Source organism: Camelus dromedarius, chromosome 10, assembly GCF_036321535.1.
Source record: "Camelus dromedarius isolate mCamDro1 chromosome 10, mCamDro1.pat, whole genome shotgun sequence".
In the NCBI taxonomy this organism is placed as follows: domain Eukaryota; kingdom Metazoa; phylum Chordata; class Mammalia; order Artiodactyla; family Camelidae; genus Camelus; species Camelus dromedarius.
In genome coordinates this window covers 13105129-13131987 of record NC_087445.1, presented here as the reverse complement: position 1 = coordinate 13131987, position 26859 = coordinate 13105129, and the positions used below count along the sequence as shown (strand labels likewise).

Below are 26859 nucleotides of genomic sequence, written 5' to 3'. Positions count from 1 at the left end.
TCAATCCTCAGTATTTATACTTATTTGAATGAATGCATTTAAACAAACAAACAGACTGACTGACTGAAAACAATTGTATCGGCACTAAAATATTTCCTGATTAGTATGGTTAACATTTAATATCTAGGGTATCTTAGTACAAGCAACAAGACAAAAGTAAACTCATGCCAAAGTATACCAGCTAAAGGTATGGGTTTTAGAAAGATTAAGTGTGATCCTGGCTCCACCACTTTCTGGGCAATGCCAATTCTCTCATTTATCATCCAAGGCTGCTAACAAGGCCTACTGAATATAGCTGTTTTGAGAATTAAATAAGATAAGTTGGCACACAGCATAACACTTAGCACATAAGAAAAACAATAAAACTGCATATTATTATGCATGACAATGATAATAAAATTGCACTTTACAATTTTAAAAGGTTTCCACATAGACTCCCTCCTTTAATTTTTACATACACATACAAATTTCAATTATAGGCAGACAAATCATTGTATCTCCCCAGGAGTTTCTGTGAGGTTAAGGTCTTTGCACAAACTCACAAAACTAACGAAGCAGAGCTGAAATTTGAACTAAGGTCTTCTTCATCCAGATCTGGAACTTTTCCTAGTGTACCACGTCCTCACCACAAAATATTCTTTCACAATCAACCCACTCGCATAGAGCATTACAAATAGGCCAACTGAATCTTCAATTACATCTTTAAAAATGAATTTATAAGCATGCCTCACTTTGGTAGAGAACAGAGCAAAGACAATTGTACATAAAATTCCTTTGAAGAGAATCTTCTTTTCCCAGTGCATCTTATTATAAGAACAGAACAGAATTTAGCTTAACATCAATACGTAAAATCAAAATCTTGAATCTTATATTTTCATAGTGCTTTAACCACTAACAGGACTATACAAAGTCAAATCTCTGGATTGTTCACTGTTAATAATTCGTTGAATCCAATTTTCACCCAGTTTATAGAAATATCTAAAGCTCCAAATTAAAAATAAGATAAAACTTAGATTCTCTTCTTTAATGTCTATCAACAGTGATGTAATTGAAAAAATACGTTCAAATTATAGCTGTGCATCTTAATACTGGGTGCTACAACTGGAAAACAGATCATGTCTGTTTTCTATGCAAACAGAAAATCTGGTAAATATACATAGATCAATTCCATCTCATCTGCTGTGTAAATGCAATACTCTGTATACCTAACATAGTTTGAAAGAAGGAAGTACACATTCCAATTTTTTAGAAGAACATTAAACTTCATTAGTTTAATTGTGAACTTCATAATTTAAGGATGTATTAAAATTAAATCTTTAAAAATCTTCTTTCTCGTTAAAGAGCAGTGTTGAATCATAATCTAGTGATTGTTACCACAAGCAACAGATTAAAAAGTTATCAGACAGATGGCCAATCTAACTAGAATAAAGTGCACAAAGTATATGATTATAATAATTAAACATATTTCAATTGCTAGTAATTACTGTAAATTACTGGAAATGGCTAATTATAACAAAATTTGAGTAAACTGACTTGTTTGTACCTATTTATACTTGATCGTTTGGCAATAAAATGATTTCAAAACATTCTTGAGGTTCAAAAAAAGCTAACATAAATTTTAAACTAGTGTAAAAAAATTTAATGTAATATTCTGTATTGATTTATCCCCAATGCTTTTCTGAAAATGACTTTTTTTTTAGCTGATATGATTAAAATAAGCAGGAAGTACTGTTAGATAAATTAACATTAAAATGCCAACATGGTAACTAGGCAAATTTATGCCAATCTTATACAATCCAAGTATAACAATAAAATCAGGACTATTGTAGGGCAAGCAACAAAGACAGTATACCTGAAAAGTTGTATTTAAGAAAATTATATTTGCCTTTGATCAAAATTTCCATATTGAATCATATTCCATTTGGATCCAAATTTTTGATCAACATTTTCATAATTACTATGAAAAAGGACAATGATGTTGAAATTAAAAATATCTCTTTAAGCATTCAAAAACGTGTGCTAAATAATTGACATGGTATTGTCTCTAATTTTAATAATTTTTAGTTTTCTAAACGTTTATAGGAATAAAGTTATTTACAGTGCTGATTATAGAGTTTTATTGGTCTTCGATGGGCAAAGAAATTAAGAGCAGGTCAACATCAAAAAGAAGTTTATACAGTCTCCACAATGGAGAGTAGCAAATATTTACTGAGTGCCACCCTGAAACAATTTGGTAATCAAAAAGAATGACCCTAAATGATTGTAAACATCAAATGCATAAGAATTCATTATCCCATGGTCAGAAGTAGAGAGATACCACTCATTTGCCACCATTCCAGACATTCAAATCCCACAGGCTCACAGGTTCACACTCAAGAGTCAATAAGAGTCAAAACATTTGATATAGTTTAAGCAAGACCCTCAATAAACAAGTAGAAACTAGATATACAATACTAATATAGTTCTTAAAATAGGTGTATTAAGCATGTTAGATGCATTTAAATGCGTTATCGCTATGACTTTGGTATATGTGAGAAACATCAGAAAGCAAGCTGTGTAGTTTAAGAATGTCTAATCTTATTCATAAGGTTATTCAAATATATGTTATTTATACATTTCATTTTCAAACAGATTTTTAATAAAAAGGAGCCTGATCTCTATTTCCAAAGTTTCTTATTCAATTTTAGTCACAATGTACACGCACATGGATGTTTTTATCGTGACAGAATTTTATTGTTTGGTTTTCTTACTTTTGGTAGCAATGTTTTTGTTTTTTTTAATTGAAGTATAGTCATTTACAGTGTGCCAATTTCTGGTGTACAGCATAATGTCCCAGTCATGCATATACATACATATATTTGTTTTCATATTCTTAGGTAGTAATGATTTTAAATAACTGTCTTTGCTCATTTTCAATTTAGTTTTGCTGACCCCAGTGCAAATTCCTATTAGTACTCTGTTTTCCATCCAGCAGATCATCTTCAGGGTCTCAAAATTGCTTAAACTGCGAAGAACACAAATAAAATATTCTGGAGATTCTTCACTGCCTGATTTCTCTATATTGCTAATGCCATAGCCAAGATGGCAAAACCCAGAAATCAGCAAGATGATACAATTATAATGAATGTTCCACTAATGAGTACTGTAATACTTTTAAAGTACTTACTAGGTGTCAGACACTGTGCCTAGATTTCAGGGATAGAGATGAATAAGAGAAAAAAGTAGAAGTAAATAAGGTTAACTTACAAATATGTTATAAACAATCTTTCTTATGAACCAGATCACATCTGTTTTCTGCAGACTTTTCCAAACTTTCTTATTATTGAGTTCATCTTTAAATTCAGGATTATGTTACTATTTCCAGTTATTTTGATCCTCCCACTAAAGCAGAAACAACACTAATGTAAAATACTCTATGGTGTCTGTTAGGGAAGGAATTGATCACTTTTCTTGACCGAATTACCAATATGCTATCTGTGATGAAGTTACCTGTACTCTCTAACCAATTCCCAACCGTAGGATCAGATCAATGTTATACATTGATTCTCGTTGTCAAATTTATTTATAATACAAATTCGGCTATGGGGCTTCAGTTTAATGACTTGAATTAGATACCTTATCATATTTGCATTCAGTTAATTTACACATGGTTTTAGGGCTGGTTCTATAGTTTCTAAAAATCCTATTGACTTGGGAATAAATATAAAGGGAAATTTGAAGATAGCTTGTAAAATAAATTTTTGTATTGTTCTAAAAGTATCCTGGGAGAAGAAGCATTCTGAAAAGATACTGCATTTGTATTCTTCATCTTTTTTCAACAATCTCCATTAGTAAAATCGAGATTCACTTCTACAGAAGTAACGTTGGTCCCAAAATGTAGTAGAAATAATATAGAAAAACAACTGATCTTTTTATACAAAGAAAAATATACATTTTCTAATGAAATATTTATTAATATATTTTTCTCAAATTGCTGAGAGGAAGAACAACTTGCTGGTGATATAATAGCTTATAAATGTCTTCTTTGCCCTGAATATTATAGATACTACACATTCTTAGTTTGTCTCAATTCAGCTAAGGAGAGGTAAAACATTTCTATGTGATGCTGCTTTGATTTTCTGCACCTCACAGGCCTCCTCTGATAGAAACCCAGAAAAAGTCACGAGCGTTAAGAAACCCCTTCTCCCTGGCTGCAGTCAGAACCCTGGCCACAAGTTCTGCAGTTTGTTCACTTTGCAAAGGATGCTGGCTGCAGGGATGAGTGAGGACTGAAATCCAGTTCACGCTCTGCTTGCCAAACTATGTGCCCAGCTGCTGACAAGTTCTGGACCATCTTAGAGGAAGGTACATCTCTTTGTAATTTTCTTCCCAAGGATGGTCATTTTTGCCATTTATCTGTCAAGAGGGAGTATCTTTTAGTCATTCCCCACAAGGCACTCCATGTGCTAACACAGACTTGCCTTTTTATACAGTATATAAATTGGAATTGCCTGATTCCTTCCTTCCCCTCATTCTTTACAACCCATTGCACCAATCTCTCTCTCTTGTCCCTCTACCACTGCCTGCGTTAGGGCTTTGACTTCTCTGACCTGGAATGCTTTGGCTACCTTTGAATTGGTCTTTTCTCCAGGCCCTCAGAATTCTCAAAATTTAGTTCCACTTGGCCTCAAATCTAGTCTTCTACTCTCACCTGTCTCTGCCTTCCTCACTCAGTTATCACTTTCAGGGTGAATCAGGATGTACCAGAGCCTCTCCCGTCTTAACGACCCTCCTTGTGTGTCTCCACTGCCTGGCACCGTCTGCTCCTTCTTTTCTGCCTAGCTTGCCATTTTCAAATCTCAGCTCAAACATTTTTTTTTTATGGTAGTCTTTACAGAAGACAGATTCCACTGTCTTCTGTAATTCTATAACACAGTGTACGTGCCCCTATGGTAGCCCTGATCACACAGATCTCTAATCTCTTATCATCTCAACCTTTGCGTTGAGATACCTGAGGAAAGGGACCCAATTCTTCGAATGGCACTTGAACACTTAAGGACAATGATTAATTATAATTTGGGAAACATAGAAGAATTATGGGGCTGAAAAAAAAACATTAGCCATCATTTATGTAAACCTTCAATTATAGATGAAAAGAATTGCTCTTTGCTACAATTCTCAGGTATAGATTACTCAAATCCAGGAAGTCTGGCTGGTCAGTAAAAAAATCTGAACATCTATAAAACGCTGTATGTAGGGTCAAAGTTACATGCCCCTGAAACTGGTGTCCAAAATGCTTTCAACATCATTTTAAAATTATACTTTTCTTATTACAAAGGTAAAATGTTCTTATGGAAGAGAATTTAGAAAATATACAAAAAATTAAATAATTAAACACAAAATAGCTGACACAGCATTGTCCAGACATAACTATCATTAATATTTTATTATGTAAACTTCTAGTCCTTCTTTTCTATCAAGACAATGACATTAAAAATCGTGCATCTATATATATAGGTCTATAACCAGTTTATTGGATGGGCTAGGAGTGTAAAGAAGGAAACAACACTGTTCTGTCTTCATTGTCTTTTAAACCCCCTCTATTTTATTTCTTTCCTGTTCAGGCCAATCTTAAAGCTTTCTGATCCCTTTGAGGTATGAGTATCCCATCTAATTTTTATGTATAAAACATCATTTTGTAATTCAGTTTAAAGCTGCTTCCCATCCTCTTGTTCACATGTCTCAGGCTTAGAAATCTGCCCAGGGCTGGGGAGTGGGAGGGAGCTGAGGGGAAGGGGTCACATCTTTACTACTTTCTCTGCCTTATTCTTCCACTCTTCCCTTGCCACTCACTGTTGTCTCTGATCTCTTCTAAGCTGGAGAGACAGGCAAATGAGCAAAAAGGAAAGGGTGCAAAGCCACATTCAATAATGACATAGCACATGCCTCAAAGATGGCTCTTTCTTTCAAGGTGAGCTTCTGTGGGACTCTGAGGTCCTCTCTCCTCCACAACCCACCAGAGTTTGTTGAAAACCGTCCCCTGCAATGCTCACTAGTATGGGCCATGACCCCAGAGCTCTGTTTATGCACCACCCCACCCCAACTACCATGGTCTGCTGCATGTAGACGTATTCTGAGGTGATCTTGCCCTTGCACTGACTCATCTCAGGTATCCAGTGCCCTCTGTAGTCCACCAGAACCAGGACCTCCTCTTCACCCACAGTGGAGGAAGTGCAACCTACTTTCCCTTTCCGTGCAGCTTTGTCTTTGCTCTCCTATTCCGGACAGCTTCAGCCAGACTTGGGTCTTTGACTTTATCATAGAAAGATCGGGCGACAGTCCCTACTCTCTTCATGTGAATGATTCCAGCACCATCCTCCACACACCGAATCTGCTCTAATCACAAGGTAGCAAGCAGTCCTTGCGTGGTCCCTTCTGCAACCCAGAAGACTGGAATGTAACTGTTCCCTCTGAAACTTCAAATCTCTCGTGAGCAATTCTGTATATCTGGTACCCAGACATCCCCCATGGGAACATCTTATAAAATGACGAGTACAATATCGTTACAAGGATGTTGACACTGAAACAACCCACTGCCAATATTTAAACTTCCCCAGTTTTACTTGCACTTATTTGTGAGTGTATGGGTATTTTGTTCTGTACAATTTTATGCTGTAAGTAAGTTCATGTGTCCACCACTACAATCCATATACAGAACAGCTCTAGTACCACAGGGAATACTTGCATTGCCTTTTATAACCATATTCACCTCCACCCCACTCCCACACCTGGCACACAATAATGTTTTCCAATTCTGTATTTTTTCATTTCAAAAATATTATACAAATGAACATATACAGTATGTAACCTTTTGAAATCGATGGTTTTTATTCAGCATAATTCTCTGGAGATTCATAGAAATTGCTACATATATCAATAGATCATCCCTTTTTATTACTGAATTGTATTCTATGGTATGATTAACACTGTCTGTTTAACTACTCACCTACTGAAGAATATCTGATAATTTTCAGTTTGGAGCTATTATGGATAAATCTGTGATGACTTTGTCTACTGGTTTTGTGTGAATACATGCTTTCATTTCTCTGTGATAAATGCCTAAGAACACAATTTCTGGGTGGTATATTGAAGACATGTTTAGTTTTATAAGAAAATGCTAAAGTGCCTGAACTATTTTACATTCCCACCAGCAAAGTCTGAGTGATTCAATTCCTCTAGCTCCTTGCCAGCATTTCACATTATTTTACACAGTCTGATAGTAGTGTACTGATATTTCACTGAGTTTTTAATTTCCATATCCCTAATGGCTAATGATGCTGAACATCTTTTCATGGGGGTTTCTGCCATCTGTATATACTTGGTGGAATGTCTCTTCATATCTTTTGCTCATTTTCTATTTGGATTTCCTGTATTTTTACTGTTGAGTTTTGAGAGTTCTTTATAGATTCTAGATACGAGTCCTTTGTCAGATATATGGCTTGTAAATATTTTCTCTGAGTGTAACTTTCATTTTTTTCTCTTCATGTGGGCTTTTGCAGAGCAAAAGATTTTAATATGGATGAAGTCCAATTTATCAATTTTTTCTTTTTTATGGATCATACTTTTGGTGTGATGTATAAGAACTTTCTGCCCTGCCATAAATCTGAAGATGTTTTTATGTTTTTCTCAAAAAGGTATATAGTTTTATGTTTTACATTTATGTCAATTGTCTATTTTGAGTTAATTTTTGTATAAGGTGTTAGGTTTAGGCTATAGATGTCCAGCTGTTCCAAATCATGTACATGATTTTTGAACACATTATTCAGAGTTTGTAATTTATTGAATAATCACAATTTGACTCAGTCAAAGAGAAATGAATGTATCTGTAGGTCTATGCCCACGTTAACATGATTGCCACCAAAAACAGTGCTAACTGTGGCAATCACACCAGGCTCAAATAACTTAGAAAGTTAAGAGGAAGCACACAAATCAAAATCTTCATTATTAAAACAAAACAACCTTGAAAAATAATAGCAGAATTATTTACATAATTAGTAATTACTAATCATTGCTTAGTAACTATTTAGGAAAATTTGAATTAATGGCAAGACAAAGATTTATAAAGTTTCAAATAAAAAATATAATTTGTTCTTATTAAATTTCAATTACTATCCAAACAGTTAAATCTACTCTAGGTAGTCTGTATGGCACTAAGTATACCAAGATTCAGTCACCAATGGCAAATATTCAAGAGAATATCCACTGCTTTGCAGCTCTCTACCATAAAAACATAAATTGAGCATCTTCTGACACTGTAGATATGCTTACTTCAACAGTAATTTGGACTCAGGTAAACTCCAATGCCCATAGGAATCACTGTATGTAATAAGTTAACTCCTCTGCATCTAGCAAGGTACTAGTTCTCCAACATCCTTGGAAGAATTTAGAAAATAAAATCACACACATCATTTCTATGTGCTCCAGTTTAGATGAGAAAACTCAGTTTAAAAAGACTGGAGGAAAATAGTTGATACTTTATATCTTCAGGATATACTGTGGTTCAATTTATTTTTTCTTTAATGGTCACAACTCCCTTCCAAAAACTGCTTTGAGTTATCAAAGTACATTAGCTCCTTGGGACTTTAAGAGCATCTTGTAACAAACTCCTTCCAATCAGGAAAATGTTGTCTGGCATTCAATTACATACGCTTTCTATTTACAAAACTTCCAATTTTCATAAAAGACTTGATTTTCCACTGTCCTTCCCTTGTTCCTAGAATATACTTATTTGACTGAAAAGCAACTTCCTTTTATATTTCTCATGCACAATGAGGTGTCTGCAATATCATGAAATATTTTAATTTATTAAAGACTAAGGAAATACTCTTATTATTTCTCCCCAATATTACCATCTTATCCATTGTATCTAATATAAGCATTTATTGATATTTAACCTACACAGCTTAAGAATTTTTGAAGGTACAAGGAGATGCTAAAACTAACAAACAAACAAAAAAATCATGGTTTCTTCTTACCACCTTCCCAAACTGTTGCTGTGTTGAAACAGTCTCCTAAATACCACCATTATGTTGATTAAAAAACCTTCCAGAAGTGTTAAACAAAGATTGAACACACTCTTAAATGTGCCAGGGCTCAGGCATACAAAATAAATACACAGTGTCCTTGCCCTCAAGAAGATCATAGTCTAATCTGCGATAAAATATTAACCCAAATTAACTAATTAAAGAGCAACCCAAAGGCTTTGAAAGCATATACAGGTAGCTGAGGACTAATGCGTATCATAGTACAGCCACAATTTCTACATGGCAGGAAACAAATGTCTAGTTTTCTAGGCTGTGGCAGAGAGGACTTAGAAGGATGTCACAAGTAGCAGAAAACACTTGAGGACCAATAGATGTCTTCACCCAGTATCACAGTATCACAATGCAACCTTTCTCACACTTGCTCATTATTACTCCAGATAGGGTAACTCACCTTTCTACCCACAACCAGGAGCTGTGGGGGCACATTCAAGTGCAAATGGCAATACAAACACCTACTTACCTTCCTTCCCTTCTTCCTTTCTTTCCTTTTTTTTTTGCCTCCAAGCACATTTAACCTTACTTTAAGCTGTTTTGATGGATGCCCCAAAAGTTTAGACTAAAGTGATGGAATTTTACAAAGCCACCAGATGGTGGCAGTGTCCAGTTCTAACATTAAATCATCTGTACATAATAATATGTCATACTCTACAAACATTGCGAAGAAACATCTGGTGGTCAGAAATACACAGCTTAAACTGCTAGCATTCTTTGGAAAACAGTAACTTAAAATTGTATAATTATCAGCCATATGATAACCCAGTCTGAACTAGTATGAAAATGCTACTTTCTTAAACTATTCAAATTCTTCTGTTAATCATTTCATTCTCAAAGACAACAGGTAACAGTCCAAAAATATTTTGCATGAACATTTCTACTTCTGTTCATCAATTTGGCTTAGATCTTTAAAATGTGATAACATACTTGTCATATGAAGGACTGCGAATCAGACAATAAAGATGATGCTAATAATAATAAAAGATAAAATAACAATACTTACAAAGTTATGATGGTACTTATACACTAGAATGGTTGCTTATTTGAGGTTTGTTTGTGAACTAAAATGATTTAATGTTCCATTTTAGGGTAACAAAATGCAGCATTTCCTCTCATGTTTTCATTAAGTTTAAAATTTTATAGTGAATACTGGATAATATTATTAATGTATTATATGCATTATGCTTTTGTAGAGTTTCACTGTCTTTCCCTCCTCAAATCCCAGAGTGTTTCATATTACTTATAATGTAAGTAATCAGTCTGAAAGACTGATTCACTGTTTTAGACAAGCAATCTTTTGGAATAAATGTGCACTGACTGACAGCATCAGTTTTAGTATAAGTCCTCCTAAAATGGCAAACATAAATACATTTTGCTTAACTCTCTCCAGTAAATTCCATTTAACACTTGTAGAAACATTGAATAGCTTTAAGGATAATGAGTGAATTGACATTATTTATGCATAGCATAATATTGATTTTAACAACAACAAAAAAAACCAGTAATTCACCATAGCTTCTCATAAATCATTTTGAAATTCCAGAGTCTACGATTCTGTAGTTGTAGGCAAATATATTCTTAATTCAATTTATGAAGGGTTTAAAAGATACTGAATGACATACACTGTGCTCTAATAATCTTCTGGAATATACCCTATGACAATGACCTTTAGAACAGAATGGTAAATGAGACATTTTCTGTGTGTGCTTTAGTTAAGACCCCAAAGCCAATGACCAAATAATAGCTGACAAGTATCCTCACATCTTTAATGGAAGTGCTAGGCTGTCTATATAGAACTTGCAAAGGAAACTCTCAAAAATCAGTTTTGTGAGCCAACATCTCTTGAAGTTTAAGTGGTCAAAAAGGTTGGAAACTAGGTAGAGGAAAAACCTTTTTGAGCTGTTGATGTTCTATAAACCCCAATACCATCTCCTCACTTCAAACCTTGAAGAAATTTTAAGGAAACAATTTCAAAATCTTGAATGTATACATTGATGCTTGAGGGACAAAATAGTTAATGTCTGATATAATCTTAGAACATGCTATTCTGAAGCCATTGTTGTAGGGTATGTTGTAGAAGCTTATCAGAGCATAGTCTGTGTTATTTAGCATTTTTAAGCCATTCATTTAAATAAAGGTAAAAAAAAACTATGGTCCTGAACTGGCAGGGCAGAGGGAGGTGCTGGCTACACCTTCTCTGGGAGAGGCAAGACTGTGTAACTGTTTCTAGAAGACCAGAGCTTGCTTAAAGACTAATTTAAAGTCCTGTCCAAGAAGAACGTAGAAAGGGCCAATATAATCTCAATATAGGGAAAGGTCTTCCAGATTTCCAGAAAGTAGCAAAGAAATATTATGCAGCTAGCCAGAAGAAAATGCATTTACTATATTATAGAAAATGTAGCCAAATAGACCCAGTAGGCACTTCTGAGAAAGCCGCATATCTTTCTGTTCAGATAGGTTAAGTTATGCTGTGGTAACAAACAAATCCATAATTTTAGTAACTTAAAACTACAAAGACTAATTTCTTGCTCATGCAACACGGTTGTTGTGTGTCACAGGTGGGCAGAGGCTGGTTCTTCTCACTGACGTTCCAATGATTCAAGCTACGGAACAGCTGCCAATTCTAAAGCTGGTAACTGAAATGTCAGAAGGAAAAAGAAAGACCTCTGGAGTCTCACACCAGTTCAGCCTATCAGTGACACGTGTCACTTCTGCTCATGATTTCTTGGTCAAAACTGGTCATATGGCCTCACCCAATGACAATAACTTAGAAAGTTCAATCCTACTAAGTGCTTAGGAGCCACAGTAATCTTCAATGACTAACATTAATGTCTACCCTACCGTTCTAAGGGAAAACAAACATCCACCTAGTCCAGAGGAAGTTTATCCAAGGTTATACTCGCGTCAATCAAATCAGACCTCACCTTTATCTCTTCTACTTTTCCGAGATTCAACCCTAAGGGAGCAAGAGGCAGCCTACTCAAAGAGGGCAAAAAGCAAAGGAGTTAATTTGGAGAAATACAAGAGAAGCTAATGAAGTCCCATTTATTCCCCACGACAAGTAGCCTGAATAAAGCTGGCCAGACTGAAGTAGGAGAAAACGTTATTATTACATGCATTTAGGACTTCCTTTTTAAATGAGGGGAATATAACAGAAATGAGACTAGTCATGTGATTAGAAGTAGTCACAGAACATTTTCTAATAGTAAGTAAATTAGATATGAAGCCTATCTGAGATTTTATCTATGAGCAAGAAACGGGTTAGTCCCACTGAGCAGGTCTGAATGGAGTAGAGACAAAGGGAATAAACACCTACTTAAATAAGAAACACATATATGGAAAAAAAAAGTTTGTGCCGGTGAATGCGGTGTCAGTGAATGGTAATGTCAGAAAGACAGTGAAAAAAACTGCAAAGTGAATCCAAATAAAAAATAAAACTATCAAAATACTTATTGAAAATCCAATGAAAAAATATCGTATATAATCAAGAGAATCTCAGAAGCATTTAGATTAAAAAAACTATTACAGAAATGGGAAAAAAAGTTTAGAAATCAGGCTAAAGTACGCTGGAGTTTTTCCCAGATACATGAAACCAAAATTAAAGATAAAAATGCTGTGAGACTCTGACTTAAGTCAAAAACACCTAGGAAAATGTTCCATCAAAGCAAAATGAATGGCAGAAAATCTGATTAGACTCTGTAACACTGGCCAAACAGGAATGCTGGGCAGAGATGAAAAACATAATTTATTTCCAACAAACTAGATTTAGGCATAGAGCACTAACCTCTTATACTATCAGAACATGTTAATAGTGGATCTCCCAGAAGCAAACTACCATTAAATCAGTAACTATTTGCTCTTTGAATTTCTCCCTGGCAGTGATCTAGAAAGCATCAAATCAGAAAACAGGAGAAAATAGAATATGAGTATTAGAAGAGGTCAAATATTCAATATAAAAAAGTAAAATATCAATTGTTTTATGCAAATTGTAATTTGAGAGAGTGTACAAAATTGGTGCTTATTCAGAGTCAAATGAGTTAACAATCTTCAATCCAAGTCTAAATGACTACATGCAAGTTATCAACTGCTCCACCTATAATCAGATTTTTTTTTTTAATTGAAGTACAGTTGTTTACAACGTATCAATTTCTGGTAAACAGCAAAATGTCCCAGTCATGCATATACATACATACATTTGTTTTCATATTTTTTTCATTAAAGGTATAACCAGACTTTTAAATTGCAATTATCTGTATTGTTACCCTTGTTTCATAATCTATAAAATAAAATTCATTTGACATGAAAATTTGAGGAAATTATGTCATAAAAGGACAATAAAAAATCCAATAGAAATCAATTTCAAAATGATTAGTTCTGTTTTTGCTTTTCTGTACAAAACTTCCATCTTTTAAATAAAAGTAATATACATTATTGCATTTGAGATTATTTTATCAGTGGCTTTTAAATACATATTTAATACAGGAATTACTTCAATTGTACTGAGTATATTAGTTTATTTTCACCCACTATCTCCTCTATTATAAACTCCATGTAACATGTGCAAGACAGAAAAGTGTCCTTACACCTATTTTACCATAGGAAACTAACATTTCATAAGATTAAAAGAGTACTCAAGATCCAATAATTAGTAGTTAATGACAGAGTTAGGATTTGAAACCAAATCTTTACTCTTAATCATGGCATACTACCTCCTTTACAATGGTTTTGGATATACTAAAACTTTCTAACAGTTCTAAAAATCACATTTCAATTCATTTCAAAAATATTTAATAAGAACTGAGTATTCTAGATTATTAAAAAAAAAAACAGTGACAAATGATATAATTTTTACCCTCAAGGACCACATGACTTGGAAAAATGCACTTGGCAATGAACAAAAGTAATCATATATTTTAAAAATATAAGAACACAAATTTATAAAAGTTGAGAGATTAAATTTTGTCCAGGGCTTCTGGAATGGTTTATTGAGAATAAGATGTATAGAACAGTTTCAAAGGATGAATAGGCATTTGTCCAGATAATGTGGAAAAGGCTATTTGAGTCGGAGGAATTCCTATATGCAAAGGCATGCAGATGTATTTTTTTTAAAGAATGATTTTATCAGTAAGTACTAAATTTTTTTACTTTTAAATATTGTTTCCAACATCTCAAAACTTAGTATGAATTATTAATTAAATTCACGAGCACTTTATTCTTATAAAGTGATTAGTACACTTGATATCTAGATACTTTTTCTTCTCCCACAAGGAGAGCTAAATGCAGATGGATGATCTCCCCCAAAATGCAAATAGCTTCTCCATGGTTTTCTACCATTGCTAGTGACATAACATCTGATAATCGCCCATATTCTAAAGCTGTAATTTTACATTATTAATTTCTATTGAATCAAACTGCATATCCTCCCTCGAACTTCATATTAACATCATCACTGAACCTTCTTTACTGAGCCAGATAGTAATGCTTTTATCTTCGTTCCCCCTACTCCCTATAAAACTCACAGGAGGTGCTCCTACAGATGGACAAACAGGAAAAAAGTTCCATATCCAATTGGACAGTCCAATCTACCTCTTCTCAACAGTCACCCAGACTGAAGAACTTTTCTAGACTACATAAGCACCTACAAATAATTACAGAAAATTCATTTCATTTCATAATTCACATTAACTTCATCAATCTTGTTCATATGTATTTTCAAGTATAATGATTGACAGAATACTTCATTTCAGGGTAATTTTATATAGTTTCTCTGCCAAAGATACCCTACATTTTATTGAAAGTTTATATAGTATCCTGTGAGACAAATACAGAACCAACCACAAATGCTTCCTTCCTAATTTTGGCATCTACAAAAATAAGATCACTAACATATGCATATGTTCTAGAATGCTCTCCAGTAATCTCAACTGAAAAGTTCTTTAAGAAAAAGAGGGCAATGGAGTGCCATCAATCTAGTTTAGTTAGGTAGAATCAGCTTTTATAAAAAAAACAATGAAAAGTATCAATTAAAGCCACGTACAGAGACACAAAATAATCTGCTACGGGTGCCACCACCTAAGGATATGTTTAACAACTACATGGAAGGAATATGTTGGAAGACATGCATCCAAGACATGAATAAATGGACTAGATTGTTAAGACCACTCATGGAAAAGTCCAAGGGAGGAGCATCTGCGATGCATATATCAGCTAGTACCCTCTCATCCACACAAACTGGCTGTTTTGCATTGCTGCCCCATCTCTGACACAGAAATAAGCTTGGTCAACAGCCTCTACCAAGAATCTAATCACATTAATGTTACAAAGACTTGTGTGACTTTGCTGAAGATTTTGAGATCATCAGAAGCAGTGCCACTGTACAAAGTACAGTTGACCCTTGAACAGAGATGGGGTCAGGAGAACCCATCCTGCACGAAGTTGAAAATTCTGTGTAACTTACAATCAGCCCTTCTTATGGGCAATTCCTTCATATCCATGGATCCTCAGACAATGGACATATGAGTTATTAGACATGAAGGAAAATAAGGTGAAGTAGGAAAGAATAATGGCACATATTAAGATATTTTTTTAAAAAGTTCTCTACTGAGTGCTTACTTGGTACCAGACACCTATTGGAGAAATCTTCTTATTCCTCCTTCAACCCTCATGTATAAATCTGTGATTTTCTACTTAAATTCTTACATGCATATAACACAAATTTTCATTATACATTTAGTTTCCTTCTCTGCTTATTAGTTATCTCCCAGATTAGGGTGCAAGTCTCTCAAATGCAGAATTTTATCTATTTCCTACAGACAATATATTACTCAGGGCCTACACCAGTGCTTAATGAAGGTATATAAAAAACTAATGCCAGTTGCAGCAATATGGATGGACCTGAAGACTGTCATTCTAAGTGAAGTGGGCCAGAAGGAGAAAGAAAAATGCCATATGACATCATTTATATGAGGAATCTAAAAAATAAGAACAATAAGAACACAAATGAACTACTTATTATTTATAACTAAGATGAATGAATTCTTGAATATGTGTAAGCACATTTGACTGTCCTTTATGATTGGATTACTGCATTCTGTTGATTCTTATTTTGTAGTTGGCTTTATTCCATTGATTACTATGTAAGTTTAAAAAGCTAAAACTCTAATCTGTTCTTAGAAACATTAATACATAAATGTAAACTAAAAAAAGTGCAGTATACTATATATAAGTATTTACATGCAATATAATGTGTATGTGCAGTAGAACTGTAGTAATTCTACCTAATAAAACTGAAAAACAATTAAAAGAACAAGTACCTATTGAATGAATCAATCAATCTAACCTAGACTAAGTATTGCTCTATACCCACATTTCTCCTTAATGTCTCTTGGCGATCTTATCATGACAATATTTAAAGGACTGCAATGTTCCATCTACTTTCTTACTAAACGAAAAATGTAGAGTTCATTGTATGAGTATTTCAAGTTTATTTAACTATATTCCTAGGGGATATTTGGATTTTCTTCAATTCTTCAATAAATATGCATTTAAACAGTTTTTGCTTCTTCCTTTACAATCTGTCCCTCTTTTAGAGTCTTTTTTCCTGCCTTATTTAATTAGCTACAATTTCCATTATAACGTTGAGTAGAAATAAGAGCAGATATTCTTGCCTTGCTTCCAAGATGAGTGGAAAAGCATTTGGTCTTTTACCATCAAGTATTATATTAGCCACAGGCTTATTGCAGATGTTCTATATCAAGTTGAAGTTTCCTTAAACTCCTAGAATATTTGCTTGGAGATTGTATCAAGAGTAAATATTAGATTTTCTCAAAAACTTTGTGTGGCACCTACTGAAATGATCATATAATTCTGTGCTTGTTTTTTTACTCTGTTAATATGGTGTACTATGCTGATTGATTTTTCTAATGTTAAATCAACATTGCATTTCTGGGACGAACCCCACTTAGTCATAACATGTTATCTTTTTATAAACTGATTTATATTCACTTAAGTTTACTAATGTTGTTTATATTTATAGTTCATGAAAGATATGGGTCTGTAGTTTTCTTTTTTTTTTTTTTAATGTCTTTTCATGATATTGGTATCAGTGTCTCAAAGGATAAGTTGAGAAGTGTCCCGTCTTTTACAATTTTCTGGAAAAATTGTGTAGAATTGGTACTACTTCTCCTTAAATGTTCAGAAGATTTTATTAGTGAGGTTATCTGTGGCTGAGGTTTACCCTGTTGAAAGACTCTGGGGTATTGTTTTGTTTTGAATCTGGGGTATTTTTAACAGCTGTATTGAGATACCATATACCATTAACAGTACTCATGTGAACAACTCAATGACTTTTAGTACATATATAGATGTGTGCACTCAACACCACAATCCAGTTATGGAACAGATGCATCACCCTAAAAAATTCACTGTACCCACTTCCAGTCACTCACGATCTCCATTCCCAGTGTCAGGAAAACATCAGTCTACTTTTGACTTCCGTAGATGTGCTTCTCTATAGACATTTTATATAAATGGAAGAATGTATGTGGTCTTTTATGCCTGGCTTCTTTGATTCAGTATAATGTTTTTGAGGTTTTATTCCTATTGTAGCATGTATCAGTATTTCATTCCTTTTTATTGCTGAATATTATTCCATGGTATGAATACATTTCATTTTGTTTATTCACCAGTTGATTTGGCAGAGAAATATTTTAACTATAAATACAATTTCCTTAAAAGATTTGAAGCCATTCAAGTTATATATTTCTTCTTGTATGTACACAACACAAGAAGAGGAACTTCAAAACCAATTATTATGAACATTTGTAATATAACAGATATAATATATATAATACATAATATATAATAGATATATCATATATAATAATTATTCTTTTAATTTCACTCCAGATAGATAAACAAGTTTACAGCATCTCTAAGTACATACATGAGTATCTATTTCCCTACTCCATTACCAACAAATGCAATCTACCAGTGTTTCATCCTTGTTCCAACTCATCAGCAAAGCTATCTCACTGCAGTATTAATCTGCACTGGTTCGATTATTAGTGAGGTTATGTATCTATTATTTATTTATATTCCACTCACCTCAGGCCAGTTTACTCCCCTTTTATGAATTCTTCCCAGTTCACTCATCTTTCGCCCTATTCTGAATTGCCAAGTGAGACAACTCTTGCATTGTTATTTTATATATTCTTATGAACAATAGAACAACAACAAGAATTTCTGAATGAGTTGATAGACTGTTCTTTTTTTGTTAGCTTACCACTCACTTTTACTTTCTCTCCTTAACAAGATCACAAGATCCCTAAGAACAAGGACTTATGCACATACATCATTATATCTTGACTATCATACCAAAAATCACTTTAACATCAGTAAATATTTGAGTGTTAATTCAAATGAATTTAACTGATCAAGACCAGAGCTAAGGTTTTAGCATTTACCTACGAGTAAAATTGAAGGCAAATCATAAAAAGAAATCATTTGTAATCCATAATCATATGGTTAACCAAGGCATGACAATCTAGAGCATATCTTCCCAAGGACTGCTTTTAGCAGTCTTTACATATAAATATAGATATAGATTAAAATATAGAATATACTTATAGTATATTCTATATATACTTTATATATTATATTATTATTCTTAATATATAGTATAATATATATAAAATATATGTGGAGTATAAACAGTATATAAGTATATATGTATGTACTTATAATACATAATCTATTTAATATACTACAATAAAATATTTATTTATATAAACTATAGGATAAAATCATATATATAAAACAAATATATTATTATAGAAAAGTCTAGTAAAAAATAGTTAAGAAGATAAAGGTTCTTTCCCTTTGACAAATGAAGCCCAACATTTCAAAATCAGCATTTATCACAAGGCACTGTTCTTGGCTCCCCTAGTACACCAAGAGCAATACAGTTTTTATGCTAATTATTTCCCATCATGCTGGCTACTAGATAGGTATCTTGCAGCTAACCACAGTTACATTATAATAGAATGAGACTGTATAAAGACACAAAATCCTCTTATGCAGTCCAATTTAGAATTCATTTCAAAAACTCTCTAGTGCTACACCTAAAACTGGAATGTGCTGGAAATCTTAGATTTTTTGCATCTATTTCTGTTTAGGCAGTCCACTAAAACTTGGTTATGACTTTTGTAAAGACAATAACTCTCTCTTTATAGGTAATTTAATATTATGTTCTGTTATCCCTGCAAAAAACTTGTTTCCAAGTCTAGGTTCCTAGGTTTGCAGTTAATCTTACAATATTATTAGAGAAATGCATTCATAGTTTATATTGACAATGACACTAAAATTCAAAGGAAGGAAATGGTACTTGACTTATCCTTGCCACCAGTAAAGATAGGCTGTTCCTAACATTAACTAGTGAATACCTTTAGAAAAGCAACAAAACTCTTCTAGTCTCCAATCCTAGCAGGCCTCATATTTTACCAAAAGGGTACATAATTATTTCAATGGGGCTTTTAAAATTTTATTCAAATCAATGAGTCACTTAATATCTACCATTTACTGCCTTACTAATTCACCTGATGAAAATAACCCATAAATAATATAATTAGCATTTAAATCACTAAAATAAAATAGGACAAATGGAATACGAGTATGCCTGGGCGTATCCTATTGTAAAAATAAAGACATTGTATTGGTTTTGTGTCGAACTTCACATATTAAACCACCAAATCAACATTTCACAAGATAAATATTTTTAAAGTGTTCATAGAAATTGGGTAACTGACCTGACAGTTGGGTTCATAGACATTGGATAACCAATGTAATGAAATCAGTGGCAATTGCTACTTATGTCATATTAAGTATACACAAGAAGAAGAAAAATATGGAAATATAGAATGCTAAAAACAAAACAAAACAAACAAGAACTCCACTTAAAATTTACTATTCAAAAATATTTTGCTCTTCTTTCCTTTTTCCTCTTCTTCATCAATAATTCTTTTAGAACTGCTCAAATGCCCAGGTAGACTTTTTTATCTCATACAGTAAGCATTGTGCAATTTTTACCATATCAATAATACCCTGGAGAAAATAATCTCACATATGTACATATTAATTTAAATTTTACTTGTTAATAGGATCTCCAGAAGAGAAACTTTTCTCATCAAAGGCATACGAAAATCCATGGTTCATTAAGGAAGTATTACAGGTATTCTTTAAATATACTGTTTCATTTACCCATAGCAAAGTTACAATGTCGGACATTTACTTGGCATCTGAAAGTTCTGTTTTTCTTTTCCTAAAGCTTAAACCTAAGTGGAGTCAAATTTTAAACACAAGAAAAGAGTGGGTAAATAGTAAATTTCCCCATTTTACTGAATTCAACACTGAGCCTTAGAAAAATTAGAGAACTTTTCAAAAGGGACACCATAGGTCTAAGAGACAGAAGTAGAATTCAAGGAGACTTCTACTGAATTCAAGTGCTTCTTCTACTTATTCATGCTGCCTCCCGGTGGCACTGAATTGGTTTCTCTTGGGAGATTTTTTGGACACTAGATTTTCTCTTTGAGGACATTTAAGAACCATTTAGTAACTGTATTTGTTGAGCGACACCCAAAAAATGTTACATTTACTAACAACTGAGATGAAGTTAAAGCTTTCCTAACATGGATTACTGATTTCTGGACAGATATACACTGACAACTGTGGCTCAACTATTTGCTTAATATCAACATTTCAGACCTGATTACTTTGGCCATTATGCACATGGAGAGAGTATTACCTACATGGAAATAAGACACTCAAAGCACAAATGCACCATGTCTCAAGGCAGTCCGTCCATTTCCAGTGACCACACTCCATGCTTGTATGCTTCCTAGTGCCAGTGGAGTTGCAACCAGACACAAGACACAACCAGACGTAAGAGACGATGGTCAACAGATGATCTGTACTCTCTAAAGAATCAGCCCCACATTCTAGGGTTTCTTCTATTTTTAAAAAAAGTGAACTAAATGGAAAAATCAACATTTTAAGACTACTTCCCATTTAAAAATAAAGTTCAGACTGATAATTGTAAAATAACTATACATTGGTACAGATTTCTTTCTGAAGGAAATAGTTTAACCAAAACAGAGAGAGAGCAAAAAGGAAAGGAGGGAGTGAATAACAGAAAAAGATTTTTTTAAACCAAAAAAAAAAAAAAAAAAAAGGCTGCTTAAAGATGAAATCATAGAGATACATGCAGTCCGATGAGTAAAGCTTTTGTCTATAGTTAACCTGTCTCTCCTATTCATCCATTTCCTTAACAAACATCTTTTTTAAGCTCCACTGATTTTCTTTCAGCAAATACGATCTTTTGTGATTAAACAGTGTTTAATAATTCTTAACACCAAAAAGACCCTAAACCATATAGGGAAGGGGCTTGGTGACATAGTTCCTCATCAAAATTATAAATGGAATACCTAGAAATTGAGGGCTATGACAAACAGTCAAATACTCATGAAAATTCAGAAAACTGATTTTCTTTTTCAATCTAGCATCCTGCCTTATGGATAAAATGCAACCAAACTGTAGAATCAGTTAACTGACAAGCCTTTTTTGCATACAGTGACCTCCTCTCCTTGTACTACAGGAAAACATTTCCACCTAGAGTCCTTTAACAGAACATCTAGAGACCAAATGAAATCAACCATAATGACAACCAGAGTCAGATAATAATCAGTTTTTAATTGAAGCATCAAGCCAATTAATTTGTGACAATATCCTATCACTTCTTATTCTTGACATGAAGTTTCAGAGGACTCAAATAGTTTTCAGGTCCATAGCATTCCTGGAACATTTCAATGTTTGGTTTCTTTAAAATCACATTTATGAAAGAGAGAAAAATCTTTAGAGATGAAGACCTAAAACTGAATCTGAGGATACAAACCAGCCTCACTAGTTTGATTCAATTAATTGTCAAGAAAAACAGTATCTCTTGTGCATCATATACACCGATTCTTAATGCTAGCAGATCTTCCTCTGGTCAGAGGTATCTTTCAGAAATAAAACTGAGCCCTTATTATGTATTTGTATTGCTTAATTCAATTCATCAAATAAATAATGTGTCTGAACATGCAGATAAATATATTTAGATGAGTAACTATTATTTTGTTACATAATAAAATTTCTAAAACTGTATATTTTAAGAACATAAACCATGATTTTTGAGATTTCAGCAAGATATTTATTCTTGCCTTCTACACAAAGCTCTACCCATGTAATGCATGAATAACAAACTTTATATAAATCTTCCTTAATATCATGCTATATGTTATTCTGGATGGAAAAAAATGAATAAATTGGCCTGTTCCACTTCCAATAAACTACACTTATTATGTAATATTAACTTACATATTTACCTTAATAAAAATAATAGATGTCTACACAAATGATAACCAAATCACTTCAGTTATCATCAATAGGTAACTCATTACATTTAAATTCCTAAAATAAAATACCTGACAGTATCTCACAAAACATTTTCAGCAGAAAGTACTTCATTTTTCCTGCCTCATACTCTAACTGTATTGGAAGTAATGCACACTACTGGATGATGACAGTACACCGAAGAACATTTCCTTCTTTTAAAATGTTAACCACTGCTTCTCATTTTTGAGAAACATTTTTCACTTTCAGTATGTGGCCCAGCATTTCATGAATGCTGGATCTCCACTTTTAGTCAGTATTCCTAGAATATTCCATGCCCCCTCATGTTTTTCATCTTCCTTCAGCATTATTCTGCAAGAGGTTTAACATCACAAGTCGGGTTTGTTAAGAGCCACCTTTAGAGGACTCTGAAATTGCATTGCTGAGTGTAAAATGACCACATATGATATACACAAACACGAAACAGCACACTGAAAAATAACATACATTGCCAGCTGCCTGACAGACATGGTGTAATCACGCCAAGCACACACAATACTCTCACTTTTTTTTTTTTTTTGATTTAGACACAATCATCAAACATATTCAGTGTCCACCGTGCCCAAGGCAGTAGCTAGTGGAAATGATTTTTGTTAGTGGTTTGAGGAAGGATTTTTTTTTTGGTCAGAGTCAGTGTGAAATGTGAAATGAATCCTACTTAATCAAATAATCTGAACTTCATGGCCATTTACCAGCAACCTCCACCCCACCCCCACCTCATACACACAAGCTTAACTTCACCCTCCTTCCTCCCCTGCTGTTCTTGCCCTGACTTCCTCCTCATAATTCATTCTCATTCTCTCTCTCAATCTCTCTCTCAATCTCTCCCTCAGTCTCTCTCTCTCCCTCCCTCCCTCTCTCTCTCTCTCTCTCTCCCCCTTCTCCCTCTCCCTCTCTATCAGCAGCTTTGCTCTGTTCTCAGAGCCAATCCCTTGGGGAAAGAAATCAGTAAAATGCTGGCTGGTGAGACTTCACCATCAGGTGAAAGGGAAGGGGAGGAAAAGCAGAGGGTGTGGTACTCCTTTCTCCACCACACTCCACCCCTGGAGTCGCGCACTCCAGTCCACTGCGGCTCAGGGGAGCACAGCAGGTCCCCTTGCTCACCTCGGAGCAGCCCGGCCCCAAAACCAGCCACCTGGCAACCTCTGCAGAAAACTTCACTCAAAGCAGTCAAATATTTAGGCGAGGCAGACAAAATTAGGGATTAGTTCTAATATACCTTCCACGGAGCTCCACGGAGGAAGACTGTAAAGCACCTTTAGATACAGACACCACCGACCCGCACCCTCCACCCTCTCTCACCCTGGGCATCTGGCTGAGAACTGACAGAGAACCCGGGGGCGACAGGAGAGTGGAGAAAGAAGACCTTACCTCCCGGGACTGCCCTCAGGGCGCGGGCCAGGATCGCATCCCCGAAGTGACTCCGGCTCCGGCTCCGGGCACAGCTTTCCGGAGCTCAGCCCGGATTCGGACACGCGTCCCCGCAGTTGTGCGCGCAGCCAGGAGGCGCGCCGGGACTCCGGCTCCCGCCCCCCGCCCCAGCCCGGCTCGCCTCCCCCTGCCGCGCCCGCTCCGCCACCCCGCGGGCACGCTCGCTCCCCGCGCTCGCCCCTCCGCCTCCCGGCGCCCCCACACCCACCCGCTCCGCGGCGCCCGCTGGGAGCCTCTAGTGGAGGCGAAAGGAACCGCAGCAGCCCCGCGGCGCCCGGGCTCCGACGCCGGCTGCCGGGAGTCAGCCGGGAAGGGGAGGGGGCTTCACGCGCACCCCAGTTCGCCGCGCCGATGCCGCCGCCGCCCGCACCTGCCCACCTGCGCCGGGTTCACCTGCCACCGAGTCCTAACTCGGTGCCCACAGCGCTCTCTGGCAACGAGGGGGTGGGTCTGCGGTGCCAATGGAGAAAAAAAAAACAAACGCCGCGCTCGCGCACACACACACACATACACACGCACACGCTGTAAACCAGCCTGGACAGGACCCAGCACGATACCTATGTCCAGTGGATTCCACAAAGTCTAAGGTCAGGACACTCCCTTCGCCTTGCTGTCTCCCACCTGGGCACCGGCGGCGCGGGCGACTCCCTATCTTGCCCGCCCCGAGCCATTCGCACGGGTTGTGCAAGGAGCGATCATCCCAACTTGGCTTGACTCCCCCTCCACCCCCTCCCCAACATCTATTTTAAGTTATCCTTCCTGGAAATTCAGACAGCGGTTTTTCTGCCTCTTACCTTTGAGACGCGGGCAATTCTCTTTCCTGTCCTTAAAATCCAAAGCTAACGATGCGACGCACACAAGTCCAGTGGCTTTTCCTTGACCCCCTCGCCTCAGCTCGGCCGGCTTTTCCTTCCAGAGGGACCCAGAGAGGGGTGGCGGCTCAAAAGCCCTCACACTGGCGGCGCCTCCAAAGCTTCACGCCTGTGGAAACGGAGACGGGGACAACCTCCCCGGCATCCGGAAGCCTTCCAGTCCCTCCTTGGTCAACTTGGCTATTTAATTTTCCTCCTCAACCCCACAGGCCCGTCAGTCAATTCCCCGGCTTCAAGCAGGAAAGAAGCGCATATTCACAGTTCTGGCCATTCCCCTCTCCCTCTCTCTCTTTCTCTCTCGGTAATAACCCCGCCGCCGCCACCTGTTCTCCCCTTAATTTGGAAAATCTAGTCTCTGCTCGGATTAGGTGCGGACTCCGTGGAGGGTGCTGTAAGAAGAACCACTCCAAGACACAGCTTCAGAAACCCCTCTCCCTGGGCAGCTCTTCGCGAAGGTGTCTGCTCTGAGGAAACTTTGAGGGGAGACAGCGGCGGCCGTGAGGGGCTGGGCGGGCGACGGGTGGCGAGTGCCCGGTGAGGAGCCTGAGGAGACCGCAGCCTTGACGGGCAGGGCGGGTGACGGGTGGCGAGTTCTGGGAGAGGAGTCTGAGGAGGCGGTAGCCGTGAGGGGCTGGGCGGGCGACGGGTGGCGAGTGCCAGGTGGGAGCCTGAGGAGACCGCAGCCTTGAGGGGCTAGGCGGGCGACGGGTGGCGAGCGCCAGGTGGGAGCCTGAGGAGACCGCAGCCTTGAGGGGCTGGGCGGGTGACGGGTGGCGAGTGCCAGGTGAGGAGCCTGAAGGAGGCGGCTGCGAGGAGGAGGGACCCAAGACGGGCTGCGGGCGGCGGGCGGCTGGGTCCGGGCGGCGGGCGGCTGGGTCCTGGAGGCTGGGCTCGCCGCGCGGGCTGCGCGCACACATACGCACACACGCACGGACCCGCGCGCGCGCGCAGCTACACACGCACGCCCGGCCCCGCGTCCACGGCCTCAGGCCACGGGCGAGCGGGAACACGAGAGATGTTAGGAGGGGCAGGTGTAACAAGGATTCAGAATACAGAAGACTCAGTCACTCTGCGCTAGTTAGCGGATTGCTTCAGACCGGCAGTTCCTTCCTGCAAGCCCTCAAGTCCATTCGACCACCTCCTGGGTCCCTGCCCTGTCTGGCATCTCGGCTCCCTGGTTCTTTCCTTCAGGCCAGTTACTCTCCCAGCACCCTGCCAGAGGTTGCTGGACTGAAGATTAACCATGTCCCCATCTCCACCCTCCAGGGCCACCTCTGTCCCTTCCAACGTAGAGCAGATAAGTGGTAGCAGCTGCCTGTGAGAAAGCCATGAGGCTTCCCGAGGTCTTCCGAATAGAGGAGCCTAAGCATCGTTTCCTGGACACAATCCCTTCTAATCCTTTTCCTGCCCGCTCCCTCACGTAACATTTCCCCCAGGAGCTCCTGAAGTTCGCATAGATCTTTTAGAAGCAACTGCACAGCGATTGGTGACGCCTAGCTTTTGAATCTGGGCTTATTTAGGGTCTACGCTTCTATTGTACACTAGACGGTAGCAGGTGAACGGCTCAGCTGGAGAAAGGGGAGGGATTACGAGTCTGGAGACCCAGCCCCTTTAGCAGCCATTTCCAAGGTTTTGCGCCAGGAGTTGCTCTCCAGGTTTCGGGCTAGCTCCGGTCCCAACTTCTGTTTCTTCCGTCGACCGCCGGGAGGACTCCCTGGGTGCGCGCAGCTGGGGAGCCCCAGCGGGGAGAGACTCTGCTGTCAGAAGAGCCCGGGGTTCCTTCACAGCTCCCCAGGAAGGAGCTTCCTCGCGGGAGTTTGTCTTACCCGGAATGGGCTTCTGGAATTGCTCGCCGAAAGTAAACTTTTGCTCTTTTTATCCTTTAATTTTCTTTTCTTTTTTAACCCTGGTTCACCTTTGTGCTCTTCGAGGTCGCTACACCAGCAGAGCGTTACTCTGCCTTTCCAAGTGCTGGCTAACCTAAGTACTGCTGT

General features: G+C 37.1%; 1 long non-coding RNA gene across 2 annotated transcripts in view; it reads right to left on the bottom strand.

The window, feature by feature from the left end:
- The window catches only part of LOC116152585 (uncharacterized), a 590777-nt gene extending 565119 nt beyond the window's left edge, over nt 1–25658 (bottom strand). Inside the window, exon 1 of one of the 2 annotated variants that reach the window (XR_010382861.1) lies at nt 24788–25658. This is a non-coding gene — a long non-coding RNA (uncharacterized LOC116152585). Of the gene's footprint in view, nt 1–23933; nt 24071–24787 lie in introns of those variants that run through there. The other variant, XR_010382862.1, reaches the window with a different exon arrangement.
- Nucleotides 25659–26859: the final 1201 nt, after the last annotated feature.